The 22,830-nt window shown below is 39.2% G+C and overlaps 1 long non-coding RNA gene across 1 annotated transcript in view; it reads left to right on the top strand.

Moving 5' to 3' along the window:
• LOC147913635 (uncharacterized) overlaps window positions 1-22,830 on the top strand; it is a 49,617-nt gene that overhangs the window by 6,574 nt on the left and 20,213 nt on the right. The window contains exons 2-5 of the long non-coding RNA XR_015548573.1: window positions 2,332-2,447; window positions 2,525-2,762; window positions 3,010-3,198; window positions 18,363-19,970. This is a non-coding gene — a long non-coding RNA (uncharacterized LOC147913635). The remainder of the gene's footprint in view (window positions 1-2,331; window positions 2,448-2,524; window positions 2,763-3,009; window positions 3,199-18,362; window positions 19,971-22,830) is intronic.

The following is a 22,830-nucleotide window of genomic DNA, read 5'->3' as shown; positions in this document are numbered from 1 at the left end:
CCTCTTTATAGGAAGAGAGAACAAATTTCTGAGAAGTCCCAGGGGCCTTCTGAAAATTCTCAGAGAAATTTTCAAGTTAAAAGAAAGACTTCATTTAGGATGTGAATTTTGGGGAAGCTTGTCAAAAATATCAAAAGGTTTTAAAACACTTGGTCAAACAAGATCAAGTGTTTGCTGATCTTGTCACTGTGAAACAATGGTTGTTGTGAAACAATGCTTAGTTATCCGTTTAACCAGAGTGGGACTCACTCAAAAGTAATGAAAACCTTTTATAAACTCTTTATCAAGAGCAGACAAAAAGTCCAGGAAAATTATCCTTTTAAGAAAGAGAAAACCAAATTCTAATTTTTTGTACCAGCTTACTTTTGATATCAAAACTCATTCGCTTAATTAAATTCATTTTAATCTTAGCCAACTTGATCATGCACAAAATTCTTTCTTCAGGGTTCCTTTTCCACAAGCCTTCTATAACTTTCTTTGTACATTCAGAGTTTATCCTATGCCTTCTTTCCTTCATAGTACTTTAGGACAAATTTATCTTTCTTAACAAAACAAACAAAAATATCTTCATTCTTTAAATCTTCTTTACTAAAAACATATATCTTACTTTCCTTGTTTTTTTGTTTTTTGTTTTTTTTTGGCATCCTGTGGTTTGGCAGAACCACAAATGCTGTCTAGAAACGTGCTTTCTCATAGAAAATTTCTCAGCATGGCACAAAACATGTTTATCAATAAAACCCAAGTATTTTTCCAATTTCTCTGTAATATGAAGCCAGAGGTAGAGAAATCTATGTTCAGTAATTAATATTTAATATTATATCTTATGTGGAAATGACCTAGATACTCAATAAAGTTTATCATTTAACTCAATTAACAAAACTTTAAGGCTTTAAGTTACCAAAAAGTTTCGAAATTATTTTAAGTACATACACCATAACACATAATTATTGTTAAAAATTTTATCTGATGCTTTTATCTTTTTTACATCTATTTCATTTACTTGTTTCCGTGCCGTTAACTCTGAAAACATTTTCATTTTAATCAAACCAACAATCTTAAATAAGCTTTTATTCACCAAAGATTATTTTATGTCGTGTTAGCTTGAAAGACATTTGGGTTAGTTTCCATTACATTTATATAAGTGCTTACTTTAAGCCAATTAAATAGAGCTCTTTAGAAATTATACCATCCGGAGGTAAAATATCACACATATATGACATACATGTAGACACACATACACAACAACTCCACAGCTATTGTTTTAAAATTACTGTCATGAGGGGCTGGGCCAGTGGTGCAGTGGTTAAGTTCATGTGCTCTGCTTCAGTAGCCCAGGGTTCGTGGGTTTGGATCTCGGGCATGGACTTACACACCACTCATCAAGCCATGCTGTGGTAGCATCCCATATACAAAATAGAGGAAGATGGGCATGGACGTTAGCTAAGGGCTAATCTTCCTCCACAAAAAGAGGAAGATTGGCAATGGATATTAGCTCAGGGATGATTTTCCTCACCCAAAAAAAAAAAAAAAATGACTACCATGAATCAGGTATAGCAATATAAGGCTCACTAGTTATGAAAGAATAATTGAATCCAGATTTAGTTTTAAGCTTTTTCTACTAATATTTGTGGAGAGTACACTCAAAATGCTAGATTTTGGGAGAGGGTGCTCTTATGGCCATTTCTCTTGCCTTTCTTCCTTCAGTCTTAGGAATTGGTGATGGGCTAGATAACAGTTCCCAGAGAGGCAAGATGATAATCGTTTTTGAGATAAAAGAAATGGGCAGTATCTGAACTGCCTCTAGAGCTGCTTTCCAGTTTTGTAAAGGTTTTTAAGTTGAGGACAGTTGCTCTTAATTTCTCAGAATTTTGGGTTGTAACTTAAATGACATTATAGATCAATCTACCTTCCAACTATGTCACCCTAATTTTCTTCTTTCTCTCTGGGTGTTTAGTTTTATTTTAACTTAGGGAAGAAGGCCTAAAAGTTCTTATCAAGCTCTGAATATCAGCTTCCAGTTTGGCTGAATTTCTGATCATAAGTTGCTAAATCCTTTCAAATATCTCATCAGGTTTCAGCCAGGACAAACAGTAACTACCTGGCAGTATTGAACAATTCTGCTAATCTTTAACATAGCAGTTTCCCAGAAGATCTCTCAGAGTTTCATTAACTCTGGGAGTAGATTATGGGGGTATCTGTAAAGCCATGACCTAATATATTTTTCTTTTAGGTACATTTATTTTATTTTATTTTTTTGGTGAAGAAGATTGTCCCTGAGCTAATATGTGTGTCAATCTTTCTCTATTTTCTGTATGTGGGATGCCACCACAGCATGGATTGATGAGCAATGTGTAGGTCTGTGCCCAGGATCCGAACCCACAAACCCCAGGATGCCGAAGCGGAGTGCGTGAACTTAACCATTATGCCACTGGGCCAGCCCCTTTTAGGTACCTTTTTTAAAATTAATTAATTAATTAATTAATTAATTAATTAATTTATTTATTTATTTATCTATGTTCCTTAGGAAGATTCACCCTGAGCTAACATCCGTTGCCAGTCTTCCTCTTTTTTTTGCTTGAGGAAGATTAGCCCTGAGCTAACATCTGTGCCCATCTTCCTCTACTTTATATGTGGGACACCTCCACAGCATGGCTGGCGAGTAGAGAAGGTCTATGCCTGGGATCCAAACCCGCGAACCCGGGCTGCTGAAGTGGAATGCGTGGAACTTTTTAATCACTTGGCCATGGGGCCAGGCCCTTTAGGTACATTTTCTTTTTTTTTTTTTTTTTTTTTTAAAGATTTTATTTATTTATTTATCCCCCAAAGCCCCAGTACATAGTTGTCTGTCATAACTGCACATCCTTCTAGTTGCAAGGTACATTTTCTAACTTAATTTTCTATTAGCTTTTTGCAACAACATCTTCAATAAAGTTATTTTTGAATTTTGAAGTTTTTGCTTTTAAATGCACTTCTTAAATAACCTTGTCTAATCAGAACGTTCCTTCTAAGGGCCGGTGTAATTGTCCTGTGGCTGGCAGCAGTTTGGTGGGACCTGTAGCCTTCATTGGAGTGCAACCCACACTTCTGTCCAACCATCTCTGACTGAAAAATGAGATGCAACCACATTTTGTTTGACCATATTTTGGGAACCCAACCTGATGATTATTAAGCCAACCCCCAGGACAAAAAACAAGTTTGGTAAGATGTTTTTGCTGGTCTTTGTAAATATTTACAGCTTCCGTAACATTTAGTCTTGAGCAATTGTGCAGGATGGTGGCGAGCTTGACTTTAAAAATTTCTCTACTACTGGCTCTTAAAAAGGACCCCCACAGTGGCCACTGTGATTTTAAATTATCCTGGGTGATCTTGCCAGCCGTTTACAGCTGTCCCTGTTTTGTTAAGCACTTGCAAGTTTCAGCATGAAGCCAGCTGGAGCTTCGAGGGGAGGCTGCCCATTCTGGAACTGGTAAGCTTTTAGAAGCTCAATTTCCCATTTTCCTTTTAGTTTCATTTTACTATACAGTCTGAACAATTTCTAGGGACAGTGTAGTCTGTCAGAAATGGCTGCTTATGGGTGTTATTCTCTGATGAAATGTCATAAACTTTACCAAGTGCTCCTAACCCCTGACACTGCTGTAAAACTATAAGGCATTTAACCTTGGAGATACATCTCACAGCTGAAGAAGTGTCCACCTGACATCTGGTCCTGTACAAATGCTAGAGGCTCCCAAATCAAATTGTCTAGGAAGAGAAGCACCCAACTTCTGAGGCAGACAGCTTTCCCCAGATGGCTGGACTATGTCTGCACACCTTTTACTCACCATTGCTCCTTACCTTATTATCTCCCTCTCTTTATTGGAAAGACAATACTCTTATCTGTATCTCCCAATCTAAAATGGGGAAATCTTGCTGACTGTTGGGTTTGTCATCAGAAGCCTCGTTCTGTACATGAATCTAGAGATCTTTTAGTATATTTAATTACCAATCTCTCTGCCATCCCACCACTAATTCCTTCTGCTAAGTGTTTAGAACTCCTTGCCTAACCAATCAAATCCTTGGTTTACTCGATTTCATTGTAATGACTCCATCATTTGTGTCCCCCTTAGAGTATATTTTCATTTGTACTTGGCAGAGAGACCCGTGGTGAACACACTGTTTAAATCGCTATCAAACTAAAGGTCATTATGCAATTGCGTTACTGGTTACACTTATTTAGTTATATGCTCAATCAGAAACTCGGCATTGGGCATCACCTTTGAATCTATTTCACAGACTAAAATGTGAAAATAATTGCACACATAGTCAAGGGTGTTTAATGCCTGGTGGTATCAACCCCAGTGAAGCTACTAGTTTTGGGAAAATACTTTTTCCTTGGGTAAGCACTGCCTTGAATGAATATGTGACCAGAAATTGGTCTAGGGGCTGGCCTAGTGGCGTAGTGATTAAGTTTACACACTCCGCTTTGTTGGCCTGGGTTTCGTTGGCTTGGATCCCAGGCATGGACCTACACACCACTTGTCAAGCCATGCTGTGGTGACAAGGTAGAGGAGGATTGGCACAGATGTTAGCTCAGGGTCAATCTTTCTCAAACAAAAAGAGGAGGACTGCAACAGATGTTAGCTCAGGGCCAATCTTTCTCACCAAAAAAAAAAGGAAAAAAAATTCATCTAAAACTCTGGGGAATATTGCTAAATCTGCCACTAAAGCAATAGCTGTCGAAGGTAAATCTTTGGATTTCCTTGCATGAGTTATATTAGATATAGAATTGCTCTTGATTATCTCCTAGCTGAACAAGGTGAGGTTTGTCCTGTAATAAACACCTCTTGTTGTATATACCTCTGGTGAAGTAAAAACTGAACTAGATAAAATCTGAGCACACGCTAAATGGTTAAATGTCGTGTCCACTGACACCCCATAGTTCTTTGACGTTTTTAGCTGGCTACCCTCAGGAATTGCCTCTGGGTTCAAATCTATTCTCCAATTTGGACTTAGCCTTTGTTTATTATTATGGGAATTCTCACTGCCATAAAACTTGGTCTCTTCTGCATAGCTTGATGTTATAAAAACACCACTTGAGGGGCAGCCCAGTGGCATAGTGGTTAGGTTCACATGCTTCGCTTCAGCAGCCTGGGGTTGGCAGGGTCAGATCCTGGGTGCAGACCTACACACCGCTTATCAAGCCATGCTGTGGCAGGCATCCCACATATAAAGTAGAGGAAGATGGGCACGGATGTTAACCCGGGGCCAATCTTCCTCAGCAAAAAGAGGAGGATTGGCAACGGATGTTAGCTCGGGGCTAATCTGCCCCACCAAAAACAAAAGCCACTCAGATAATGGTCACTCGGTGCTTTGAAATGATTGCTAAGGCTTATGAGCCTTCACCTGAGAAACTTCAAACAATGTTTGCTCTTAAAGGAACTTGACTGTAAGGCTTTTCTCTGCTCTGGCACCTTGTTGCTCAAAATGTGGTCTAAGGCTCCTAAGGAAACCTCCTTCCCTTGTACCCAGGACATGACATACTGGGAATGAGCCTTCCTGGTGATGAGGGATCAACGATGCCTTGATAGTTGATCAGCAATGCTTTCAAATGGTTGATCAGTGATGCTTCCAAAGAAAGATCTTGATCAAAATGGGGAAATGTCAAAATTGACTGTAGTGGAGCCACATTTTATTTTGTTTTATTTTTTTATTGCAGTAACATTGGTTTATAACATTATATAAATTCAGGTGTACATTATTATATTTCGATTTCTGTGTAGATTACATCATGTTCACCACCCAAAGACTAATTACAGTCCATCACCACACACATGTGCATAATCATCTCTTTTGCCCTTCTCCCTCCCCCCTTCCCCAGTGGTAACCACCAATCCAATCTCTGTCTCTATGTGATTGTTTGTTGTTGTTTTTATCCTCTACTTATGAGTGAGATCATACAGTATTTGACTTTCTCCCTCTGACTTATTTCGCTTAGCATAATACCCTCAGGGTCCATCCATGTTGTCACAAATGGTTGGATTTCATTGTTTCTTATGGCTGAATAGTATTCCGTTGTGTATAGATACCACATCTTCTTTATCCATTTGTCCCTTGATGGACATCTAGGTTGCTTCCAAGTCTTGGCTATTGTGAATAATGCTGCAATGAACATAGGGGTGCATGTATCTTTACGCATTGGTGTTTTCAAGTTCTTTGGATAAATACCCAGCAGTGGAATAGCTGGATCATATGGTAGTTCTATTCTTATTTTTTTGAGGAATCTCCATACTGTTTTCCATAGCGGCTGCACCAGTTTGCAGTCCCACCAGCAGTGTATGAGGGTTCCTTTCTCTCCACATCCTCTCCAAAACTTGTTGTTTCCTGTCTTGTTAATTATAACCATTCTGATGGCCATGAGGTGATATCTCATTGTAGTTTTGATTTGCATTTCCCTGATAGTTAATGATGTTGAACATCTTGTCATGTGCCTGTTGGCCTTCTGTATATCTTCTTTGGAGAAATGTCTGTTCAGGTCTTTTGCCCATTTTTTAACTGGGTTTAGTTTTTTTGTTGTTGAGATGTATGAGTTCTTTATATATTTTGGATATTAACCTGTTATCAGATATATGATTTGCAAATATCTTCTCCCAATTGTTAGATTGTCTTTTCATTTTGTTGATGGTTTCCTTTGCTGTGCAGAAGTTTTTAGTTCGATGTAGTCCCATTTGTTTATTTTTTCTATTGTTTCCCTTGCCTGGTCAGACATGGTACTTGAAAATATGTTGCTAAGACCGATGTTGAAGAGCGTACTGCCTATGTTTTCTTCTAGAAGTTTCAAGGTTTCAGGTCTTTCCTTCAAGTCTTTAATCCATTTTGAGTTCATTTTTGTGTATGGTGTAAGATAATGGTCTATTTTCATTTTTTTACATGTGGCTGTCAAGTTTTCCCAACACCATTTGTTGAAGAGACTTTCCTTTTTCCATTGTCTGTTCTTGGCTCCCTTGTTGAAAATAAGCTGTTCATACATGTGTGAGTTTATTCTGGGCTCTCAATTCTGTTCCATTGATCTGTGTGTCTCTTTTTGTGCCAGTACCATGCTGTTTTGGTTACTATAGCTTTATAGTGTATTTTGAAACCACGGAGTGTGATACCTCCAGCTTTGTTCTTTTTTCTCAGGATTGCTTTGGCTATTTGGGCTCTTTTGTTGTTCCATATAAATTTTAGGATTCTTCGTTCTATTTTTGTGAAAAGTGTTGTTGGCACTTTGATTGGGATTGCATTGAATCTATGGATTGCTTTAGGAAGTATGGACATTTTAACCATGTTAATTCTTCCAATCCAACAACACAGAATATCTTTCCAATTCTTTGTGCCTTCTTCAATTTCTTTCAATAATGTTTTATAGCTTTCAGTGCACAGATCTTTCACCTCTTTGGTTAAGTTTGTTCCTAGGTATTTTATGCTTTCTGTTGCGATTGTAAATGGGATTGTATTCTCAATTTCTCTTTCTGCTACTTTGTTGTTAGTGTATCGAAACACAACTGATTTTTGTATATTGATTGTGTATCCTGCAACTTTACCGTATCCATTTATTATTTCTAAAAGTTTTTTGGTGGATTCTTTAGGGTTTTCTATATATAAAATGATGTCATCTGTAAAAAGTGACAGTTTCACTTCTTCCTTTCCAATTTGGATCCCTTTTATTTCTTTTTCTTGTCTGATTGCTCTATGACTTCCAATACTATGTTAAATAGGAGTGGTGAAAGTGGTTGGTTCACCACTGGTTGGTTGTATGGTTCCTGTTCTTAGAGGAATAGCTTTCAGTTTTTCACCATTGAGAATGATATTAGCTGTGGGTTTGTCATATATGGCCATTGTTATGCTGAGGTACTTTCCTTCTATACCCATGTTATTCAGAGTTTCTATCATAAATGGATGCTCTATCTTGTCAAATGCTTTCTCTGCACCCATTGAGATGATCATGTGATTTTCCTTCTTCAGTTTGTTAATCTGGTGTATCACGTTGATTGATTTGCAGATGTTGAACCATTCCTGCATCCCTGGAATAAATCTCACTTGATCATGTTGTATGATCATTTTAATGTATTGTTGTATTCTATTTACTAGTATTTTGTTGAGGATTTTTGCATCGATGTTCATCAGTGATATCGGCCTGTAATTTTCTTTTTTTGTGTTTTCCTTGTCCAGTTTTGGTATCAGGGTAATGTTGGCTTCATAGAATGAGTTAGGAAACTTCCCCTCCTCTTCAATTTTTGGGAAGAGTTTGAGAAGGATAGGTATTAAGTCTTCTTTGAATGTTTGGTAGAATTCACCAGGAAAGCCATCTTGTCTTGGAATTTTATTTTTTGTGAGGTTTTTGATTACTGTTTTGATCTCCTTACTGGTGATTAGTTTATTCAAATTCTATATTTCTTCTTGATTCAGTTTTGGAAGGTTGTATGATTCTAAGAATTTATCCATTTCTTCTAGATTATCCAATTTATTGCAGTATAGCGTTTGGTAGTACTCTCCTGTAATTTTTTTGTATTTCTGAGGTGTCTGTTTTAATTTCTCCTCTTTCACTTCTGGTTTTATTTATTTGAGCCTTCTCTCTTTTTTTCTTGGTGAGTCTAACTAAAGGTTTGTCAATTTTGTTTATCTTTTCAAAGAACCAGCCCTTGATTTTTTCTACTGTTTTTTTAGTCTCTCATTCATTTATTTCTGCTCTAATTTTTATTATTTCCCTCTCTGCTGACTTGGGGCTTTGCTTGTTTTTCTTTTTCTAATTCTGTTAGGTGTAGTTTAAGATAGCTTACTTGATATTTTTCTTGTTTGTTGAGGTAGGCCTGTACTGCTATAAACTTCCCTCTTAGAACCACTTTTGCTGTATCCCATAAATTCTGGCATGTTGTATTTTCATTGTCATTTGTCTCCAGGTATTTTTTAATTTCTCCTTTGATTTCTTCATTGACCCAGTCATTGTTCAGTAGCATTTTGTTTAATCTCCACATGGTTGTGACTTTTCTGATTTTCTTCCTATAATTGATTTCTTTTTTTTTTTTTTTTGTGAGGAAGATAAGCCCCGAGCTAACATCCATGCTAATCCTCCTCTTTTTGCTGAGGAAGACCGGCTCTGAGCTAACATGTATTGCCAATCCTCCTGTTTTTTTTTCCCCAAAGCCCCAGTAGATAGTTGTATGTCATAGTTGCACATCCTTCTAGTTGCTGTATGTGGGACGTGGCCTCAGCATGGCTGGAGAAGCTGTGCGTCGGTGCACGCCGGGGATCCGAACCCGGGCCGCCAGTGGCGGAGCGTGTGCACTTAATCGCTAAGCCACGAGGCTGGCCCCCGTATAATTGATTTCTAGTTTCATACTGTTGTGGTCAGAAAAGATGCTTGGTATTATTTCAGTCTTCTTAAACTTATTGAGACTTGTTTCATGGCCAAAAATGTGATCAATCCTGGAGAATGCTCCATGTGCATTTGAAAAGAATGTGTATTCTTTGGTTTTTGGATGGAATGTTCTGTATATATCTACTAAGCCCATCTGGTTTAGTGTGTCATTTAAGGCCAATGTTTCCTTATTGATCTTCTGTTTGGATGATCTATCCATTGGTGTAAGTGGAGTGTTAAAGTCCCCTACTATTATTGTGTTGCTGCCTATTTCTCCTTTTATGTCTGTTAATAATTGCTCTATATATTTAGGGTGCTCCTATGTTGAGTGCATAAATATTTATAAATGTTATATCCTCTTGTTGGTTTGTTCCCTTGATCATTATGTAGTGCCCTTCTTTGTCTCTTGTTACAGTTTTTGTTTTAAAGTCCATTTTGTCTTACATAAGTATTGCTACCCCAGCTTTCTTTTCATTGCCATTTGCATGGAATATCTTTTTCCATCCCTTCACTTTCAGTTTGTGAGTGTCTTTAGGTCTAAAGTGTGTCTCTTGTATGAGGCATATATATGGGTCTTGTTTTTTTATCCAGTCAGCCACCCTATGCCTTTTATGTGTGTGTGTGTGTGTGTGAGGAAGATTAGCCCTGAGCTAACATCTGTTGCCAATCCTCCTCTTGTTGCTGAGGAAGACTGGCCCTGGGCTAACATCTGTGCCCATCTTCCTCCACTTTATATGGGATGCCACCACAGCATGGCTTGACAAGTGGTGTGTTGGTGCATGCCCGGGATCTGAACCCTGGGCCACCGCAGTGGAGCGTACTCACTTAACCACTACACCACCGGGCTGGTCCCCATCCTACGCCTTTTGATTGGAACATTTATTCCATTGACATTTAAAGTAGCTATTGATAAATACATACTTATTGCCATTTTGTTACTTTATTTCTGGGTGTTTTAGTCGTTCTTCTCTGTTCCTTTCTTCTTGTGTTGCTCTCTTCCCTTGTGCTTTGATGGCTTTCTTTAGTATTATGTTTGGGTTCCTTTCTCTTTGTTTTTTGTGTATTTATTATAGGTTTCTGGTTTGTGATTACCGTGAGGTTCATATATAATAACCTATGTATATAGCAATCTATATTAACTTGATGGTCTCTTTAGTTTGACCTCTTTCTAAAAGCTCTACTCTTTTACTCCCCTCCTCCCACATTTTATGTTTTTGTTATCATATCTAACCTCCTTTTTGTGTGTTTGTATCCATTACCTTCTATTTTTTATTTATTTTTTTTATTTTATTTTTTCCCCCCCAAGCCCCAGTAGATGGTTGTATGTCATAGCTGCACATCCTTCTAGTTGCTGTATGTGGGACTCGGCCTCAGGATGGATGGAGAAGTGGTGCCTCGATGCGCACCCGGGATCCGAACCCAGGCCACCAGCATTGCAGCGCGCGCACTTAACCACCAAGCCACAGGGCCGGCCCCATATCCATTAACTTCTTATCATGGAAATAGATAATTTTTTCCCATTTGAGGTCTTCTCTTTTGCCCTTAAATAAGTCCCTTTAACATTTCTTGTAGGACTGTTTTCTTGGTGATTAACTCCTTTAATTTTTGCTTGTCTGGGCAACTCTTTACCTCTCCTTCCATTCTGAATGATAACCTTGCTGGGTAGAGTATTCTTGGCTGTAGGCTTTCTCCTTTTAGCACTTTAAATATATCATGCTAGTCTCTTCTAGCCTGTAAGGCTTCTGCTGAGAAGTCAGCTGATAGCCTTATGTGGTTTCCTTTATATGTAACTTGTTGCCTTTCTCTTGCTGCTTCTAGGATTCTCTCTTTATCTTTAATTCTGGACATTTTAATTATGATGTGTCTTGGTGTGGGCCTCTTTGGGTTCATCTTGTTTGGTGCTCTCTGTGCTTCCTGTACCTGAATGTCTGTTTCCTTCCTTAGGTTAGGAAAGTTTTCAGCTATTATTTCTTCAAATAGCTTCTCTGCCCCTTTGTCTCTCTCTTCTCCTTTTGGGATACCTATAACACGATGTTAGTGCACTTGATGTTGTCCCAGAGGTCCCTTAGACTGTTCTCACTCTTTTTAATTCTTTTTTCTTTTATCTGTTCATCTTGGGTGATTTCCTCTAGTCTTTCATCCAGCTCGCTGATCCATCCTTCTGTATCATCTACTCTGCTTTTGAGTCCCTCTAGTGAATTTTGCATTTCCAGTATTGTATTCTTCATTTCTGATTGGCTCTTTTTTTTTTAATTTTCCATTTCTTTGTTGATGTTCTCACCCAGTTCATCCATTCTTCTCCCAAGATAAGTGAGCACCCTTATGACTCTTCGTTTGAACACTTTGTCAGGTAGATTGCTCATGTCTGTTTCATTTAGTTCTTTTTCTGGAGGTTTGTCCTGTTTCCTTCTTGGAACATACTCCTTTGCCTCCTCATTTTGCCTCTTTTTCTGTGCTCATATCTATGTATTAGGTAGGTCAACTACGTCTCCTGATCATGGAGAGGTGACCTTATGCAAGAGGTGCCTTATGAGGCCCAGCAGTGTGCTTCCCTCTCGTCACCAGTTCCAAATGTTACAGGAGTGACCCCCGGGTGGGCTTTGTGTGTCCTTCTGTTGTGGCAGGGTGCTCTTGCTATAGATGCCCAGGGAGGCTGAGCTGTCCCCCTGGCCAGCTGGTTGTAATGCTCAGCTGTGTGTGGCTGTTATGGAAGCTTCAGTCTGTTTATGGGGTGTGGGGAGCCCCAACACAGTTGGCTGCAAGGTCTAATAGCACATTCCTGTTGCAGTTTTTCTGTTAAGTTAGTAGGTCCCGCAGTGTGGCTGGTTGTCAGGCTCAGGGGCTTACAATTGCTGTAGGCCTCTGGCCTATAAGGCTCTTGTCAGCTCTCTCAGGATTGCAGCTAGGTGGGGCTGGGTGCAGGCATGGGAGCACCCAATTGTTTCAGGCTTTGGAAGGTGGGGCCAATCTCCTACGTGGCTGTTTGAGAAGCGCAAGTCTTCTGCAGCCAACAAGCCTCACTGCACACAGGGCCACACACACCATCAATACAGTCCTGCCTCTTGTGCACACTCTGATCCCCTGAAGCAGACCCAGTTGCCCCATGGCAGAGGCTCCACACACTCCACCAATGTCCCCCACACTAAGTTGAGCTATTTTAAAATGAAGTTGAAGCTGCCTTTCCAGAGAAACTGCTTTGTTGTCTTGAACCTTGGCCCTTGACTGGGCCAAACCTTTGAACTGGGCCAAAATGGCAATTATTTTACAAGCAATTGTTTGAGAAGTCAGCAGGAGTATGGACATCCTGATCACAAAGACTGAGGATTGTGGACTTTCTGAAGATAGAACCAATAGTCAATCAATGTTTAGCCAAGACTAGATCTCTACCTCCAACTCTATTTAAAATTCTTTGTAATCCAACTTTTCTTCTTTGCCTTTAAAAGCCTCTGACTTTTATGCCCTAGTGGGACACTACTTGCGTTTCTACTTGAAACTATGCTCCCTAAATTGCAATTTTTGAGACCCCAAATAAACTTTTTGCTTCTTGGTTATTATTCATTGATGGGGATTCTCCATCCCCATTTACACCACTCAGGGTTAGGACATGATCATTTCTTACTTGGATAACTACCATAGTGCCCTAAGTAGTTGGTTTGCCTTTATTCCCCATGTTACTATTGGAACAATCTATCAAAAGTAAATCTATAAGCTACAGCTCTGCTTATAGTCCCTCAGTTATCCCCAAGACCTTAGACTGAAATCTAAACACATTAATATGCTTCCAGAGTCAACTACATCTTGTGCCTACCTCTCCAGGCTTAAAACTCTTCTCTCTTCCCCTCTCACTTTATGTTCTGGTCATTCTGAACTTTTCAGTTCTTGGAACATTGTGCCTGCTTTTCTTCAGCCTGAAACACTCTCTGAGGACCTCTTCTCTCCTGTCCTCATTCTCATCCCCATCCCAATCTCCATCCAGTGAGTATAGAAATAAATATGACCCTTAATCCTCAAGAAGCACATAGCCTAAGTAGGGAGATAAACTTGTAAACAGCTAAATGGCAGTAAAGTATAGGATGTTATATTTAAGAGATGAATGAAGTACTCTGAGCACAAAGGTGTTAACTCTGTCTGGCATCAGGGAAGGCTTCTTGGAGGAGGTGAGTTCTGAATGGGATTTTGAGAGGTACGTAGATACTTTGCAGCAGAAGAGGGATTAGGAGAGTGATCCCAGACAGAGAGTGACAGTGGAAGGGACTGGCATGCCTGGTGAAAGGTGGATATATAGGATGGAAGGAAGAAGTTTGCAAGAGGCAGATCTAGAGAAGTAGTTTGTCCTGACTGTTATGGCCTGGTTTGCTAGTTAAGAAGTCTGGGTCTAAGCCTACCTGCAGTGAGAAGCTAAAGAACTGGTGATGAAGATAACCCAGGAGACGGAATGAAGGATGAACTAATGGAGAAGACTGAGGATGGGAAAATCAGACAGAATGAAGGGTGTTGAAAGGTCCATGCGGAAGATGATGAAAGTGTATTTAATGACATAAATAGGTGTTCTTGATAAGAGGGGAGAAATATGTTTTAAATGACATGTATAATATATTCTCATTTTTGTAACCTCTCCTCATGCATCTCTACAAAAAAGGACAGAGAATATACATCAAAATATTAACATTAACTATACAAAAAAATTCAGAATCTTTTCATTTTTGCAAACCTCCTTAGATTTATGTACAGGGGAAGCAGAAGTATATACATGAAACTATAAAATATATAAAGTATGTACAGTTTCTTATTTTTATTAAATCCTCTAAATATATATATATGTATTGCTAAAGGACGAGAAGTGTATACCTTAAGGTGTTTAACATTTCATGTCTGTCCTTGCCAATTTTGTAGGTGAAAAATGATATCTTAAAGTTTTGTTTATTGACAGTGAAGTTGAGCGTATATATCTTATATGTAAGAGCCATTTATGGTTCTTTTTCTGTGAACTGTTTATTCTTGTGTTTTGTCTGTTTTCCTATTCGGTTTCTTATGGATTTGTAGGAACTCTTTATGTTTTCTGTGTTGCAATTAACTTGCCCCAGTATTGTTTGTATCTTGTATTTATGACTTTTTTCCAATTAAACATTAAAACATTTTTTTCATGTAGTCAGATGTATCTGTTTTTTTGTTTTTTTTTTGTGAGGAGGACCAACCCTGAACTAACATCCAATGCCAATCCTCCTCTTTTTTTTTTTGCTGAGGAAGACTGGCCCTGGGCTAACATCCTTGCCCATCTTCCTCTACTTTATATGGGATGCCGCCACAGCATGGTTTAACAAGCAGTGCATCGGTGTGAGCCCGGGATTCAAACCGGCCAACCCTGGGCCACCGCAGCGGAGAGCGCACACTTAACCGCTTGCGCCGCAGGGCTGACCCCGATGTATCCTTTTTATAAATGGGCTTTTGAATTTTGTGCTATATCGTATAAAACAGGCCTTACACCCTTAGAAAGCATTTAACAGTTCCTCCCATATTTTCTTTTGTATTTTTAAGGTTTTGTTTTTTATTTTAATCTTTGATTCATTTGGAATTTATTTTGGTAAGGAATGAGACAAGAATCTGTGATATAATAAAAGTATATATTTAATCTTTGTCCCTGGTTCCTGGTACAGAACTCCTCAAACTGTTGGTTTTCCGAGTGATAGGAGTATCTTTTGTTATCCGTAACAATCCTCTTTGGAGTACACCTGAGTCTGTGTTAATGAGGTGAGTCAAGGTGGGGACCCTAGATAGCCTCAGGATGAAGGCTGGTCACCAGAAAGACCAAACACGTGATTAGAGGTGGAAACCCTCAGCCCCACAGCCCCAACCTCTGGGGAGTGGAGGGGACCTAGAGATGGGTTATAAAAATGCTCAAACAACCAGAGTGGGTGAACACATTGATGTCCTGGTAGGGTGGTGCATCCAGAGGGCATGGAAGCTCTGCATCACTCCTCCAGTACCCTGTTCTGTGCATCTCTTCCATTTGGCTGTTCCTGAGTTGTATCCTTTATAATAAACCACTCAACCTAAGTAAAGTGATTTCCTGAGTTCTGAGTCAGTCTCAAAAAATTTCAAACCTGAGGAGGGGATTGTAGGAACTCCCAAATTTGTAGCCAAATTGGACAGAAGTTCAGGTAGCCCGGGGACCTGGGACTTGCAACTGGTGTCTGAAGTGGAGGCAGTCTTGTGGGACTGAGCCCTTAACTGTGGGGTCTGTGCTAACTCCAGATAGTGTGAGAATTGAGTTAAGTTATTAGACACCTAGCTGGTGTTGGACAATCAGAGAATTGGTGTCTGAGAACTGGAAAATTGGTTATTGGTATTTGGGAAAAACTTACACAGAATTCAGTTTTGTATTTTTCCAGAATAATTCACCTTTTCCACCATTAATGCGTAATGCAATTAGTAGCATATACTACATTCTCAGATGTATCTGGATGTACTTTGGACTATATTCTTCTCCATAGCTCTGTCTATCTATTCAAGTATCAACACCATATTGTTTTTACTTACTGTGGTTTTACAATGTGTTTCAAAATTTGGTAGGGCTAGATCCTCTTCATCAGTATTTTTTTCAGAAATTTTCTGGCTATTCTACATGTTTGGTTTTTTCCCAAATGGATGATGGAATTGTCTAGTTTTAAAAAAATCTGTTTTTTTTTTTTTAATTTTAGGATGCTTTCAAAAATAGTTTAAGCATGTACTATTTTTTTAGTAAAACACATGTTTTAATAAGTGGGATATTCAAGGTAAAGCAATCGAAATGGAGACAGCAAAAGCCCGGGGGCTAGAGGCATTTTGGACATAAAATTGACAGAATTTTGAAGCGTGTGTTACGTGGTTACCATTTATGTACCATTTATAGCCTAGGTCAAGGAAAGAGGTCAAGGAAATTCCAGAAATGGGGCAGGTTTGGAATGGGGAAGTGGAGTAATAGTATTCATTTTGAATAATATTTTTCCTGTTGTTGGCCATTCATTCTTTGAGTGTCTATTTAATGGCAGAGTACTGTGCTTAGGGTAAACATATACACAGGAAAAGAGAAAGTCCTTTCCTTCAAAGACTTCCTAGTCTGTTAAAGAGACAAACATATAATAACACCTGTAACATACACAATGTACTAAAGAGCTATAATGGTATATTCTCAGTGCCAAGCTACCAGGAAGACTTCATAAAACAAATCTTTTTTTTAACTATTAAAAATATATATTTGAAGAGGCTGGCCTGGTGGCATAGTGGTTAATTTTATGCACTCCATTTTGGTGGCCAGCAGTTTGTGGGTTCAGATCCTGGGTATGGACTTACACACCACTCATTAAGCCATGCTGTGGCGTTGTCCCACATACAAAATAGAGGAAGATTGGCACAGATGTTAGCTCAGGGCCAATCTTCCTCGCCAAAAAAACAAAAAGGTACATATATATATATATTTGATTTTATTATTGCAAAAATAACACACAATCATCATAGAAAAAGTAGCAAAAATAAATTTTAAATTCATAATCTCACTACTCAGAGACAACCATTTGTGATGGTTAATTTTATGTGTTAACTTGGCTGGGCCGTGGCGGCCAGATATTTGGTCAAATGTTGTTCTGGACATTTCTGTGAAGGTGTTTTTTGGTGAGATTAACATTTAAATTAGTGGACTTTGAGTAAAGCAGATTATCCTACATATAAGGATGGGCCTCATCCAATCAGTTGAAGGCCTTAATAGAATAAAGACTGACCTCCCCTCAGCAAGAAGGAGTTCTGCCAGCAGACTGCCTTTGGGCTCAAACTGCAACTCTTCCTGGGGTCTCCAGACTGCCAGCCTACCCTGCAGACTTTGGATTTACCAAGCCTCCACAATCACATAAGCCAATTCCTTAAAATCAATCAATCTCTCTCTTTCTCTCTCCCTTTCACTTTAACATTAGCTAATGCTCTCAATGCCCTCACTTTAACAGTACATACCCTGTGAGTCTGTATATCTATATATATCTAGATCTATACAGCTATGTAGATATAAATATAGATGTATAGATATATCCCATCCTGTTGGTTCTGTTTCTTTGGAGAATCCTGATTGATACAGATTTTGATGCTAGGAGTAGTTGTAAAGGAGCAGAATCTTAAGGATGAATTTTATGAATTGGTTCTGGGGTTTCTGGAATTGATTCTCTAATTTATTAGATTTAAAGGCACTAATGATTCTGTTTCCAGTGGTAAAGAAGGTAGTAGTAACGATATAGTCTATGACATGATATGAAAATAGAAATATGCAAAATATCACCACTGGATAGTCCTAATCATACACTTATTAGAGGCAAAGATCTGGGTAACCATGTGTATGACATCTTGAACATTTTTGTCAAACTAATGAATATAATGAGATTGGCTGCTTGCTCCTAATGTCACTGGACAAAGCAGGGAAAGAAAAGGATGAGATCAGGAATTCAAACTCCCAGCTCAGGTGCTGTATAAATGACGTGAAAGATTCTATGTCTATGCTGAAAGAGATTTTTACTTCTGTAGCCACAGAGCTGAGATTGTTGAAAACCAAACCCAGAATCTCATCCTGTGAGTGGTTGAATTACAATGCAAATTGAAAAGTGAGGGCATTGATGAGGAAGGAATGGGATCCTGAAATTTGGAAAGGGACATGTGAGAATACCCTGATGAAGTTGGGGACATTGAGCCCCTAAATTCTGTTGAATCTTCTTTGCCAGTAGAAGCAGCCTCTCTACCCCTGTCTGAGATTTATCCTGCATTGCCCTACAAAACTAATACCCTCTCCTGAGTTGGTTGCCTTGCAAGACACTGCTGATTCTCTTCAGGACTCACCCCCACCACCCCTTTTTGCTTCTGGAACTATAACTAGACTGAAGTCTCAGCAGGCTGTGGAGGCAGAAGTAAGTTACATGAAGAAGTAGCCCAAATATCCATGGTCCCAACTCCTGCTATTCTACCTTCTCTCTTCCAGCTTGCTCCTATGGCCTCATAGGAAGTTCCCTGTGATCAGTTGACAGAGGAAGAGAAAACTTGGGCCTGATTTACAGATGGTTCTGCAAGATATTCAAGCACGACCCAAGAGTGCACATCTGCAGTACTATAGCCCCTTTCTGGGACATCCCTGAAGGACAATGGTAAAGAGAAATCCTCCCAGTGGGCAGAACTTCAAGCAGTGCATCTGGTTATTCATTTTGCTTGGAAGGAGAAATGGCCCAACAAGTTTTTATATACCAGTTCATGGACTGTGGCCAGTGGTTTGGCTGGATGGTCAGGAACTTGGAATAAACATGACTAGAAAATTGGTAACAAATCTGGGAAAGAGATATGTGGATCTACTTCTCTGAATGGGTGAAAACATGAAGATATTTGTGTCTCTTGTGAATGCCCACCAAAGGGTGACTTCAGCAGAAGAGGGTTTTAACAAGTGGCTAGGATAGCCTGTTTTGTGGATACCAGTCAGCCTCTTTCCCTGGCTGCTCCTGTCATTGCCCAAAGAGTTCATGAACAAAGTGGCCATGATGACTGGGTTGGAGGTTATGCATGGGATCAGCAACATGGACTTCCATTCATCAAGGCTGACCTGGCTACAGCCACTGCTGAATGCCCAGTTTGCCAGCTCATAGACCAACAATGAGTTCATGATATGGCACTATTCCACAGAGTGATCAGCCAGCTACCTGGTGGCAGGTTGATTACACTGGACCACTTCTGTCATGGAAGGGGCAATATTTTGTTCTTATTGGAATAGACACTTTGGATATGGATTTGCCTTTCCTGGACACAATACTTCTGCCAAAACTATCATCCATGGACTTACAAAATGCCTTGTTCACTATCATGATATTCCACACAGCATTGCTTCTGGTCAAGGAACTCACTTCATAGCAAATGAAGTGCAGCAACGGGCCCATGCTCATGGAATTCACTGGCCTTACCATGTTCCCCACCATCTTGAAGCAGCTGGCTTGATAGAATGGTGGAATGGCCTTTCAAAGACTCAGTTACAGTGCCAGCTAGTTGGCAATACCTTGCAGGGCTGGAGCAAGGTTCTCCAGGAGCCTTATATGCTCTGAATCAGCGTCCAATATATGGTGCTGTTTCTCCCATAGCCAGGACTCACAGGTCCAGGAATCAGGGGGTGGAAATAGAATTGGCATCTCTAATGACCCACTAGTAAAATTTTTGCTAACTGTCCTCACAACTTTATGCTCTGCTCGCCTATAGGTCTTAATTCCAAAAGGAGAAATGCTCCTATTAGGAGACACAATAATAATTCTACTGAACTGGAAATTAAGACTGCCACTTGCCACTTTGGGGTTCTCATGCCTCTGAATCAAGAGGGCAAAGAAAGGATTTGCTATGCTGGCTGGGGTGACTGATGCTGACTACCAAGAGGAAACTGGACTACTACTACTCTACAACAGAGATATGTCTGGAATACAGGGGATCCTATAGTGTGTCTCTTAGTATTACCATTCCCTGTGATTAAAGTCAACGGAAAACGACAACAACCCAATTCAGGCAGGATTACTAATGGCCCAGGACCCTTCAGGAATGAAGATCTGGGTCACCCCAACAGGTAAAGAACAGTGATCAGCTGAGATGCTTGCTGATCTGCAACCACGTGACCAGTTACAGAAATGAGAACTGTATTTGTCATGAGTATTTCTTTCTTATTTTGTTATGAATATGTATATGTGTGTATTAAGAAAATATCTTTGTTTTCTTCTCTCTCTCATTCCTTTATCAAATAACATAATAAAGACTGACCTCCCCCTAGCAAGAAGGAATTCTGGCAGCAGACTGCTCAAACTGCAATTCTTTCCTAGGTCTCCAGTCTGCCAGCCTACCCTGCAGATTTTGAACTTACCAAGCCTCCGCAATCGCATGAGCCAATTCCTTAAAATACATCTCTCTCTCTCTCTCACTGGATCATACAGTAATTCCAATTTTAATTTTTTGAGGAACTACCATACTGTTTTCAACAGTGACTGTACCATTTTACATTCCCACCAACAGGGCACAAGGGTTCCAATTTCTCTACATCCTCACCAACACTTGTCATTTTCTGTTTTTTTGATAGTAACCATCCTAATGGATATAAGACAGTATCGTATTCTAGTTTTGATTTGCATTCTCCTAATGATCAGCGGTGTTGAGCATCTTTTCATGTGCTTATTGGCCATTTGTGTATATATTTTTAAGAAATATCTATTCAAGGGGCCTGCCCGGTGGCGTAGTGGTTAAGTTCACATGCTCCACTTCGGCAGCCTAGAGTTCGCAGGTTTGGATCTCAGGCGTGGACCTATGCACTGCTTATCAAGCCATGCTGCAGAAGGTGTCCCACATATAAAGTAGAGGACGATGGGCATGGATGTTAGCCCAGGGCCAATCTTCCTCAGCAAAAAGAGGAGGATTGGCAACAGATGTCAGCTCAGGGCTACTCTTCCTCACCAAAAAAAAAAAAAAAATTCTATGCCTATTTTTGAATTGGGTTGTTCAATTTTTTGTTGTTGAGTTTTAGGAGTTCTCTATATATTCTAGATATTAATCTCTTATCAGATATATGATTTGCAAATGTTTTATCCCATTCTGTGGGTTGCCTTTTTACTCTGTGGATACTGTCTTTTGATGCACAACATTTTAAAATTTTTATGAAGTCCAATTTGTCTATTTTTTCTTTTGTTACCTGTGCCTTTGGTGTCATATCCAAGAAATCCTTGCCAGATCCAATGTTGTGAAACCTTTGTCCTACATTATATTCTAGTTTTATTGTTTTATGTCCTTGATCCATTTTGAGTTAATTTTTGTATGTGGTGGTGGGTAAGGGTCCAACTTCATTCTTTTGCATGTGGATATCAGTTTTCCCAGCACTATTTGTTGAAAAGACTGTCCTTTCCCCATTGAATGTTCTTGGCACCCTTGTCAAAAATCATTTGACCATATATGTGAGGGTTTATTTCTGGGCTTTCTATTCTATTCCATTGGTCTATATGTCTGTCTTTATGCCAGCGCCATACTGTTTTGATTACTGTAGTTTTGTAGCAAGTTTTGAAATCAGGAAGCATGAGTCCTCCAGTTTTGCTATTCTTTTTCATGATTGTTTTAGATATTCAGGGTCCCTTGAGGTTCCATATGAATTTTAGGATGAGTTTTTCTGTTTCTGCCAAAAACATCATTGGGATCTTGATAGGGATTGCATTGAATCTGTAGATTGCTTTGGGTAGTATTGACAGTTTAACAACATTGTCTTCTAAACCATGAACATGGGATGTGTTTCCATTTGTTTATATCCTCTTTAATTTCTTTCAGCAATGTTTTGAAGTTTTCATTGTACAAATCTTTTACCTCCTTAGTTAATTCCTAGGTGTTTTGTTCTTTTTGATGCTATTGTAAATGGAATTGTTTTTGGAATTTCTTTTCAGATTGTTTATTGTTAGTGTATAGAAATGCAACTGATTTTTGTATGTTGACTTTGTATCCTGCTACTTTGCTGAATTCATTTATTAGTTCTAACAGCTTTTTTTTTGTGGAGTCTTTAGGGTTTTCTACATATAAGATCATATCATCCACAAACAGAGATGATTTTACTTCTTTCTTTCTAATTTGGATGTCTTTTATTTCTTTTCCTGCCTAATTGTTCTGTCTAGAATTTCCAGTACTATGTTGAACAGAAGTGATGAAAGTGGGCATATTTACCTTGTTCCTGTTCTGGAGGCTGGGAAGTCCAAGATCAAGGTGCCAGCATGGTCGGTTGAGGGCCCTCTTTCTGGTTCATTGCTGATGCCTTTTCTCCGTGTCGTCATATGGTGGAAAGAGCTAGGAAGCTCTGTGGAATCTCTTTTATAAGAGTACTAATCCTAATCCATGAGGGCTCCACCCTCATGACCTAGTCATCTCCCAAAGGTCCCACATTCTAACACCATCACATTGGGCATTAAGATTCCAACATGTGAATTTTGGGGGGACACACACATTCAGATCATAGCAGATATACACCCAGAAGTGGGATTTCTGGATCATATGATAGTTAAATTTTTAATTTTTTGAGGAATCTCCATATTGTTTTGCACAATGGCTGTACCAGTTTATATTCCCTCCAACAGTGTACAAGTGTTCCCTTTTCTCCACATCCTTGCCAACTCTTGTTGTTTTTTGTCTTTTTGATAATATCCACCCTAATTGCCCACTAATTTTAGCCATCCTTGGATAAATATTCCATCAATGATTTTTGTCTGAAACAATTATTACTATGATATTTGTGTTGAGAGAGACAGTCCTCCATGGGTCTCTTATGCTCCTACACATCTTGCTCCGTGTGCCAAGAATGCAAGGCCCTGACTGTTCTTTACTTGGATCTTTTCTCAGGCTTGTTTATGCAGCTTGTAATCTTCAGAGACTAGTTAATGTTTCCCCCTGGACAAAGAGCAGACTTGCCT

This window comes from Ceratotherium simum, chromosome 26 (genome assembly GCF_057802395.1).
Source record: "Ceratotherium simum simum isolate JZ-2026a chromosome 26, ASM5780239v1, whole genome shotgun sequence".
Classification (NCBI taxonomy): Eukaryota; Metazoa; Chordata; class Mammalia; order Perissodactyla; family Rhinocerotidae; genus Ceratotherium; species Ceratotherium simum.
This window is presented reverse-complemented; position numbering and strand designations above follow the sequence as displayed.